This window comes from Oreochromis niloticus, linkage group LG12 (genome assembly GCF_001858045.2).
Source record: "Oreochromis niloticus isolate F11D_XX linkage group LG12, O_niloticus_UMD_NMBU, whole genome shotgun sequence".
NCBI classification, from domain to species: Eukaryota; Metazoa; Chordata; class Actinopteri; order Cichliformes; family Cichlidae; genus Oreochromis; species Oreochromis niloticus.
In genome coordinates this window covers 31,786,035-31,796,794 of record NC_031977.2, presented here as the reverse complement: position 1 = coordinate 31,796,794, position 10,760 = coordinate 31,786,035, and the positions used below count along the sequence as shown (strand labels likewise).

The 10,760-nt window shown below is 42.0% G+C and overlaps 1 long non-coding RNA gene across 1 annotated transcript; it reads right to left on the bottom strand.

Annotated features, from left to right (window-relative positions):
* Positions 1-3,242: 3,242 nt before the first annotated feature.
* Positions 3,243-10,760, bottom strand: LOC112841857 (uncharacterized). The gene is made up of 7 exons (XR_003213263.1): positions 9,675-10,760; positions 7,099-7,223; positions 6,606-6,816; positions 6,356-6,489; positions 6,084-6,249; positions 5,602-5,895; positions 3,243-5,294 (listed from the first exon to the last, which is right to left on the bottom strand). It is a non-coding gene; the product is annotated as an uncharacterized LOC112841857 (long non-coding RNA).

Sequence of the window (10,760 nt, the reverse complement as noted above, 5' to 3'; positions counted from 1 at the left end):
TACACAAAGACCTGCTTAATGGAGCCAAGCTGCAATCATGGGGCTGAAAAGTGAAAGCAACAGAACTGTTAAAAGCTGCAGTCTCTGTAATGGCTACTATAATGAACGTACAAAAGCAAATCAATCATCAGAAACTATTTTGTTAAAATGCCCAGTTTTACAGGGTGTGTACACGTGTCCTATCACTGGCAGCTGTAGCAGTGTTCGGATTTTTAAAGTAACCGACTAACATTAATGGCGTTTTATTTAAGGAGTTGTGCTTCAGTTTTGGTGCATGAAATTTTTGTATTTTATTCCTCTTTTGCTTAGCACTAATTAGTGGGTATCTGTGTGTTTGTAGATCACACGTGCAGTTTTTGGATGCAGATGTAGCCGTTAGGTGGACCTAAATCTTCACCACCACGTCTGTATACATACAAGCGGAAGGGGAGTGAGTGGGTCAGCGCTCAGAGCACAGAAGCTAAACCGGCTTTAAACACACCATTTATTTTCATAAGAAAACGCAGCCAGAATCACAAATACAACCTAAAATCCCCGCTATACAATAAAAATAGTGTTCACAACCCGCTAAAAACCCTGCCGGCAGAAATAACGATACACTAAAAAAATAAAACTAAATGAATGTTTTTTCATATGCTAAAAACTTCCCCCCAGAGTCCTATATTCCCACAGTCTAGCCACACGCGGACAAATGTTCCTTAGCTAAAAGAGACAGGAGAGGAATCTCGCCAGCAGAAGACCAGGGAGGAGGCTCCTATCTCCGCCTGGCGGCGCGCGATCGTGCAGTCCAACCACTCTCCACACCGGTACACGGCCTCCCTCGTAGCCCCGCCAGATGCAGGCAGAGGCGTCCCCCTGCCCTGCTGTGGATTTCACGCGTCGCCTCCCACTGTTGCTATTCTGTCCGTCGGGACTGGATCGCCGGGTTATGCTGGCCGATCACCGAATGTCTCGTGGCGCCCCACAGGCAGGCCGGTATGGCAAGCCATCAGTGCCATAAATCGCCACTTTTCTAACCCGTTTGATTAAGAAACGGCGTAAAAAACGCCGTTTAATTTTTCAAAACGCCGAAAAAAACGGCGTTCTGTTCCGACAAACGCCGCTTTTTCCGACTCTCACATGGCGCCCTGAACGCACCATCCGAGTGACGTAAAAAGCGGCGTTCAAAGACAGACGAAAACGCCGTTTTTTCCGCCACTCGGCAGGAAACGCCGTTCATAGATGCATAAAAACGGCGTTTTTTACGGCGTTCTGTGCCAGCTGTAACGGCGTTTAAAACGGCGTTTTATTGAAATTATGCAGGGCACTCCCCATGGTTCCCTCATCCAATTACTTTCAACTCATTTCACCCAATCAAAGAAGAGGAAGTGCAGACCACACTAATGCATCACCGATTCACCTTGCTGCTAAGTGATTGCCTATTCGGTACCAGTGCTTGTCACAGTATTGACTTGTATTATAATCCCACTATGCATTTTGATGTGTTTAAGGCATGATCAAGCAAACAAATGACAGAATACTTTTGCTGAAACCTTAACTGTGTTACCTGTTATGGCAGCTAACAGGTAATGAGCAGAGCTAGCTCTGCTCATTTCTGAGCTTCTTTCTTATTTTCCTCTTTACTTCTCTTAACCTTTAACTTATGTCTTAGCAATCAGATTCTGCCATCATGCATTAGCGCTCCGTGCTAGTTATGTTGACTTTTCTCTTCTTTTCTCTCCACTTTTTCACCCGTAATTAGACACTCGACGCATGGCTCCTTTGTTTACGTTAGGGATCAGCTGTTAGCGCTGCGCCCTGCAGCTGCGCTACCGGCAGACAGACCCTACGTCCCCAGTGAGGGAAGAGACGGGGGTGATGTCTCCCGATAAGGACACCTTACACACCATCTCTCCTTCCTGTAATCACTGTAGATGTGAGATCGCTCCCTGATATGATTGAGGAGCTAATGACGCTAACCCGGTCACAGTGGCAGTACCCCGACACTGCCCGGTACTCCCTCTGTGAGTAGGCTGCCCGGCTTCCAGCTGCTGCGGCCGGACAAGACGAGAGACAGCGGTGAGAGGAAAGGAGGGGGACTGGGCAGTGTTTGTTAAAGACAACTGTGGGACCTCTGGGCACATTGCTGTGAAAGAACAACTCTGCAACAGAAACATTGAGCTATTAGCCGTTAGCATCCGTGGAGGCAGCCTGTGACTCTCTGTGGTCCGCAGACGCAATCTCCGACTGCTCTTCTTCTAATATCAGGGGACTTTAATCATGTCTCGCTGGACTCCACACTGCCCACCTTCACCCAGTATGTGACCTGCCCCACCGTAGGCAATAAAACATTGTACTTAATGTATGCCAATGAAAAAGTGGCATACAGTTCATCACCTCCCTGCCCAGGGAAGATGTGATCGTAACCTCCTGCGCCTTGTCCCTGTGTGCAGCACTTAGTGTGCACGGAGCCACTAATCACCCACGCAGTGCAGAGATGGTCCGCGGAGGGCATATAAATAAATAATAAAAGCAAATAAATGACAGAATGCTTTTTCTGAAACAAACGGAGACCTTAACTTTTATCAAAATACCGTTTTACTCAGTTTAAAGTAATACCACTGTATAATAGTCTTCAAATTTAATAATGTTAACAGCATCTCAGGAATATTTTTGCCCTTTCAACATGCATTAAAAATAGATATGCAGTTTTGAATCAGACCTGTATGTACGTTTTCTGAAAAGTGATGTAAATAAATAATCTCAAAAACATGAAATAATTGTTTCCCATGTAAACTGTAGATGTCCTTGTCAATGTCATCAGAGTACTCTGGATGTCTTGCATGAATTTGAAACAGAGAGTGGCACATGACAGCGTTGCACATATAACTAGTTTACCTGTATGACATGAAGTAATTAAAAAAAAGAATCCATGTAACTTGGTTATGGCTTCTTTCTGATAACTGTAGATACAAATGGGCTGCAGTGTGCATTATCTTGACAAAAGTATAAGATACTGAACCCGCTGATATGATGTGGTGGAGGAATACAAATACCTGGACACCCACATTTATACATTTGCTTACCTGGAAGATCAAAACAGAGGCTGTACACAAGCAGTGGATGGGCAGGCGGGTTTTTGAGAACAAGCTTGTGTGTGCACCAAAATGTTAATGACAGGTGTTCTGTCAGTTCAGGTGAGTGCAGTGCACTTTGATGTGTTCTTCTTGGATCAGGAGAGCAAGCTCTGTGATTGGCCGCGCTTCGGAAGCTGTGGTGGAGAGGAAGTGAGTGAACAAACTGCCATGCATCATGGATATTCCTCTCAATCCACCTCATCAGGTACCTCTCTAAAAGTGTGACTCAGGTCTGTTGCCCCAAAGGATACAGGAAATGCACTGATTTCCATGAGAGAATCGTGTCTGTTTAATGCTCCATGATGATAACTTTCCTGTGAGCGTTTGAAGATCACTGACATCATGGCTTTTAGCCTCATTGTTTCTGCAAAGAGATTTCTCCAGTCACTGAATCTTTTGATAAAATATATTTTTATGCCTCTAGAGGATGGAATATTTTAAGTCTTTACAACTTTACATTTGGGAACATTATTCTGAAATTGTTGCACAATTTGTTAATGGAGTTTTTTTGCAGATTGATCAACCTCTGCCCATATTTCCTCCAGAGCAACTCTGCTTCTCTAAGATGCTTTTAATATCTAATCATGTAACTGACCTGTTACTTTTAAAAAATATCCCTGCAGCTGTTTCTTTTTAGTACCACTTTTTCCAGCCTTCTCTTGCCCCATCCCAACTGTTTTGAAACATATTGCTGCCATCAAATTAAAATGGACTTATTTTTAACGACATAGTCTCGGTGTAAACATTTGACATGTTTTCTATGTTCTACTGTGAATAAACTTTGCCTTTGACATTTGCAAATCACTGCTTGCTCTTTTTTTTATTCACATTTTACACTGGAGTCCAGTATTTTCAGAACTATGTTTGTACAAAGCATAATCTGTACAAAGCAAAACATAATGTGCTCGGTGTGAACTGTCACAACATCAAACACACGCTAAACCACTTTATATCTACTACACTATACTGAGCCACTTCAAGACCTACTATACACTTTTTTATTTTTTAATTATTTACTGTCACTGCCTTATAGTTGTATTTATCAATATCAACAGCTGTAACTTTTAGATTAATCAAGTTGACTTTATCGAGATTCAGTTTCAGTTGTATACTTTCCATTTCACAACTTCCATCTTATACACTTTAAAAATCACTCAACATTTTTTTATTGTCAGTGTCACACAGCTCGTTCTTGTATCTCCACTACTCAATGGTACATAGTAAACACGTATTATAACTTTTCACATTATATGTATCCAGTCACCTAGATATTTTGAAGTCTTTCCACTTGCTGCTATTATGTTTCAGTCATTAATTGAACTGTGTCAGTGATATGTGGAGTCCAGAAAGTATATTAAGCCAGAGATGAGTTCAATACCATGACTCCCTCTGGTGCCAGTTAGTGGATTAAATAGTTCTACCACTTGCTCCATCATTGGTCCGTCCAGAGTAAATTCAATGTCTGGCACATTAATCCTCTCAGGCCAGTCGACTAGCAGTCCCAGCTCATCTGTACCATGAGCACCACCACCACCAGAGTCCGTACTTAAGCCCTGAGCAGCAGTCGTCTCATTCTCAGTGGCTGTCACACTACCATCAGCTGTCCCACCAATAGTCCCAGCAGCAGCAGCTGCTCTAGTCTGAAAGATGTCCTGCATGGCAGTTGAGGCTCGGCCCTGTTGCTGGAGGCTGCCTCGGACAAAAATCTGTAAAGGGCTCAAGTGTCTCTCTGTCCGCAAGCCATGATTGTTCCACTGTTGAGTGAAGTCTTTCAAATCTCTGTTGATCTTTGGGAGATAGATGTAATGGAGAGCCCAAAGGTGCATTTCATTGTCAATGTCAATGATGCCTTCCTCCTCCAGGTGGTGAAATAAATCACAGTAGACATTGGGCATTCCTCACCACAGATCACCTCAGAGCCTCTCAATTCTCTGATTATGGGTACTCCTTCCTCGTAGGGCACTTCCACGATCAAAGCCTCTGAAAATGTTCATCATCAGGCAGACAGCATTGTTTTCCCCTCCTCTGTCTGTCCGGACCCTCGAGGGTACACCATAGGATACCACGGGTCTGATGAAACTTGATAAAACGGTACTGCTACGGTTGTTGTTTGAGGCATGAAGGAAGACCACAAGACGACTGTATCCATCAATAGCCCCATGAATGACTATCCTCCACCTAAAACCGTGGTCCATAAGAAGAAAAATATTATTTCTGCTTTGTTATTGAAACAATGGAAAATACACTCTTAATTGATTTACATGGGACTATTACATGTCAAGTTTGAATTTTTCTCTGTATGTTGCTTGCGCTGTCTGTGTTCTCTCATCTTCCCCTTTAAACATAACCAGTTGTGTTAGAGGACTGCCCATCCCAGGGCCTGGCTCTAGTGGACGTGTCTTATTGTTCAACAATTATATTTGATGTAATGCTGAATTTCACTTTGGTCAAAATAGGTGTTCAACAAATCAGTGTGGTTGGTTACCGTATTAGCTTGTGATTTCCATCAATGTGCCACAATGAGTTTGGACCTGCAACCTGATATGTTCTTCATTCTGGTCTCCGCAAAACTGCTCTAAGGGCAGCTGCTCCAGGATTCATCCGTAACATGCTTGCTCCAACCCTCCTTTGCTGTACACGTAGTCCACGTACTCGCAGGGAGGCTCTGACAGCCTCAGGACCAATTTGTTCATTGCCAGCAACAATGTCCTGCACATGTTCATCCAAGGCACTGTCAGTCAGTTCCGCATACATTGATGCACGGGTGAAATGATACTGTCTGAAATCAGACAAAAAAAAAACCATGACTATTTTATCACTACCATAACAGCACACTTCATTACCTGACTAGTGGTGCACATTCAAATAAACTTATTTTTACAAATTCACAATACCATTTAATTTGAATAAACAGTGAGTGTGTGTCACAAAGAACTGAAAGTCACACTGGTTTCAAAAGTCACTGACCGCAGACGTCTTCGAATTGTACGAAGTGAAACATTCAAAATATCAGCCATCTGAGGTGCAGTGAATCCACATGACTTCAGGAATGAAAGCTGTTCCCGAGTGATAAGGTAAAGGGATCTTCCTCTACCTCTGTTGAAAACCACTGGTGCCTGGTATCCAAAACAGCCTGAAAATATATAAGCGTTTGGTGTATTTGGAAAATAGGTTAAGACAGAGTCATAATTTATTTCACACTTTTGATGAGTCAAGGAATCAACACAATATGTGCTTACCTTGTTGGCCATCCTGAGTAGACAGTTCGACCTCCTGAATCAATTCAGCCAAGTCACGCAGAAGTTGATCTGCTGCAGTTACATTGATCAGTCTTCCTCTTGCCCACCGAAGGCTTCTCTGCATTGTCTCCAACCTCAAAGATATCCAAAAATTACTTCTTAATTCATGTTATATTCTCAGGCCATATTCCCCTTAAACATTTTATGCAAGTTTAAATGTTAAATGTTTTCGATCTTGCTTTGATCATACCTCCTTAACGCTAACTGTAGCACATCTGGCCCAACATCGTCCATCAGCAGCCGCCGTGTACAGTCATTAAGAATGTTCTTGCACCTTGAGATGAAAATCCTCCAGGCCATACTTTGTAATGGTCTGGTTGAGTCACAACTATTTTTCCACAGTGCCTGCTCTACTTGGAGCGCTGGCTGCTCTACTTCATCGCTCCTCTGAGGATCACCACCTGAGACAAATCAAGCCAGCTGTATTTAAGACAACCGTTCACAACCAGTCTTTGCCATATTATCTGTTAACCTATGTTAGTTATTGGCCTCACGTTGCTCAAAGCTCTATCAATCAATCTTTATTTATAAAGCACTTTTCATACAAAAAATGTAGCACAAAGTGCTTTACATGGTTAAAAGCAGCCCACCCCACCCACCCACCCACACACACACCCACACACACACACACACACACACACACACACACACTTAAAGAGTAAGTTTAGTACTCTAGTACTTACCTCTCTGTTCATGTCTTCTTAGTTACTTCCTGGACAACCTTTCACACTCGCAATAGCATCACTCCCCTGGACACGGATCTCCACTGACCTCTCACTCTTTTTTATCCATTCGTGCATTATTCCACCTGCAAACAAGTAAGACTGTTCAGACTGCCTATTTGGATCTTTTCTGAACTTCTTCCAAGACCCTCCTGACTCTGCTCTCCCTCTCTTGCAGTACCTGTAGAGGCTATGCCTACACTTGAAGCCACTGAAGTGTTTGATGGCAGGGGTGAGGCAATGTAACTGTTATGAATTAAACTTGTGACAGCCCAACTCAAGCTATACTTGTCTTGTACGGTTAAGATTGTTTTTGTATTCATCATTTTTATTTGCTTCTCTTTATCCAATGTCATTTATCATAACAGCTCAGAGTTTACAAACTGCTTGTTCTGACCAAAAACACCTGGCTTGAGTTACGTTTATCTTAAATACATTTCCATAAACACACCATACATAAAAACACAAAAGGTGACCCGTAGCGGCACACATAAGGTAACAACACAAAAATGGGTCCCACAGTGCCGCTCCACCATCAACTCTCACACCACTGTTTCACTTGCCGAGCTCCGGCAGCCACAGATCATGTTACTGTTCCCTCTAGTATGAACTACCGTAGTCCATGTTCATAGCATTTTGCTCCTAGTTGTAGAACTCAAAGTTAACATTCATGCATTCTAGCCTTGTTTTTAATTTTACCTTTTGCATCACATACACATACTTGTCTGTTTTTTTCTATTTTTTTCCTATAATTCTATTTCTATTGTACAGCACTTTGGTCTACCAGGTGTGTTTGTAAAGTGATATATAAATAAATGATGATGATGATGATGATGATGTAAAGAACGTTTTCTGTTAACGTCACTCTGAGCCTGTGCTCGAATCTGCTCCTGAGTACACTTCATGTTTCTCGTTGTTTAAGGAAGAGAGTTTGATTATAGTCTTAGTCATTTACAGTGATACGACAGTTGTAGGACATACCCTGCTTGCTGGTGTTTTTTCATAGACAAACTTGGACTATATTAGAAATCTATACATTACTGTGATCCTACAAAGACAAAAATTTAAATTATTACTTTCAACAGGTTTATATATTTAAATAAATCAAAAATTCCATGTTAGTCTTATGAAAAATGTGACTGAGCACTTTTGGAAACACTCTGTCATCACTGTAAGTATTGAGACTGTGAACAGTTACAGAATACATCTGAAATAAATGTCAGATTCTAACAGGTTATAGTTCTGTTAATAGAGCTTTTGAATCTACTCTTCATACATATTCCTGTCTTTAATAACAGTATGTCAACGATGTCAACCAATATTTTCATATTTCAAATACACACCCAAGTTAAAAATTTGAATCTCCACATCTTCTACTCTGCATATCTGAAAAATCAGTTTTGATAATGTTACAATTCCATTTTCAAATGTTCCCATCTATGTTATTCATCTTTGTTTATTTTAAATGCTGTCACTAGTTTTTATTTTTTTCCAACTTATTAACAAAATGAACATGGTCTACACTGTTTTGTTCACTTGAATAAAACGACATTTTTGTATCGTACTCTGGGTTCTTGAAGACCACGCTGTCTTTTAACTTTATTCTTTAGTTTCTGCATATACTGTTCTTTATTCATTTCTTTACTCTTTGAGGCTGTTCTCCTGCCATTCTGTGTTCCTAGTGCAAAGTCTGCATTTCTGTGTCCTATCTTTAGTTGGTTACTGCTTTATATTGTTGACCTCTAGTCTTTTGTGCACTTGCTTTTGCTTCCACTGGTCATACTTGTTTGATTCAATTCACCTGTGTCTTGTTTCTCCCAGCTGCGTCCTCTCTCCCTAATCAATATCATTATCTCTCTTCACTGCGGATTTCCCGCACTCATATTTAAGGTCAGTTTTCAGTTCATGGATTTTGTCTTTCAGTCTGCAGTGTTGGGTTTACTGACTGCTTAACAGTCTCATGTGGCTCTTTGTATACACCACTGTATTACTAAATCCTGGTATTGTAGATACAACTATACATGCGTTTAAAAAGGCACATGCCTGGTTATAAGGATGAACATCAAAAGCTGAAAATTCGGAACATCTGTCACGATCTAATTCAGATGAGTTTACTGAAATTGCAACTTGGTGTTGCACTATGACTTCATGGTTTGACAGTCTGTTAATCCTGCTTACTGGAAAAAGGCTATTGGGATAATTACTCGGCTGTAGAGTGAAATGACTAAGTTTCTCCCATTGAACATATTGTATTATATGCAGCACTTACGCACAACCATACCGGAAAATCAATGCGCAATTACGTGGCTCTAATATTAGAGCCACGTAATCAATGGTGGCCGAGGCGACGGCAAGGCTAAGGCTAGCTTTGTAACGGAATATAACAAAAGTATGAAACGAAAATGTGTTCTTTGTTGCTGGACTGTAAGATGAAAGTAGACACAATTTCGGGCTCCTACATTTTGTCAGAAACTGTAAATTAATGAGTTTTTTACTGTACTGGAAATAAGAATAGAAGAAAATGTATTCATTCTTACCTTATACTAATCGTGGTGCAGGCCAGTGCAGTGCAGGAACTTATATGCCTTCTCGGGTGAATTCCGCTGAGAGTAAACGTAATGTCCCGCTCTACTGTACAAGACTTGTGAATGGTTACCTGGAGGGATGTACCACTGTGAGAGGGGTGCTACGGAATAGTCCAAGTGATCGCTGCTTTAATTTCCCGGTCAACTATACATAAATTGCACGTCGACATGAAATAAAAAGCATTCTGTCATTTATTTGCTTGATTATGCCCTCCGCGAACCATCTCTGCACTGCACACAGGGACAAGAAACACTAGGTTACGATCAGATCTTGAAGATGAACTGTATGCCTCTTCTGCACTGGCATACAAGTACAATGTTTTATTGCCTACGGTGGGGCAGGTCACATATTGGGTGAAGGTGGGCAGTGTGGAGTCCAGCGAGACATGATTAAAGTCCCCTGATATTAGAAGAAGAGCTCTCGGAGATTGCGTTTGCAGTCTGCGGACCACAGAGAGTCACAGGCTGCCTCCACGGATGCTAACGGCTAATAGCTCAATGTCTCTGTTGCAGAGTTGTTCTTTCACAGCAATGTGCCCAGGGGTCCCACAGTTGTCTTTAACAAACACTGCCCAGTCCCCCTCCTTTCCTCTCACCGCTGTCTCTCGTCCTGTCCGCCCGCAGCATCTGGAAGCCGGGCAGCTCCACACTCATGTTCGGAGTTTGCGGTGTTAGCCAGGACTCCGTTAGCATCATAATGCTACACTGCGGTAGCGCAGCGCTAATAGCTGATCCCTCAAGTAAACAAGCGACCCATGCGCCACAAAGTTAAGGTCTTGTTTCAGAAAAAGCATTCCGTCGTTTGCTTGTTTGATCATGCTTTAAACACATCAAAATGCATAGTGGGTAACAAGCACTGGTACCGAATAGGCAATCACTTAGCAGCAAGGTGAATCGGTGATGCATTAGTGTGGTCTGCACTTCCTCTTCTTTGATTGGGTGAAATGAGTTGAAAGTAATTGGATGAGGGAACCATGGGGAGTGCCCTGCATAATTTCAATAAAACGCCGTTTTAAACGCAGTTACAGCTGGCACAGA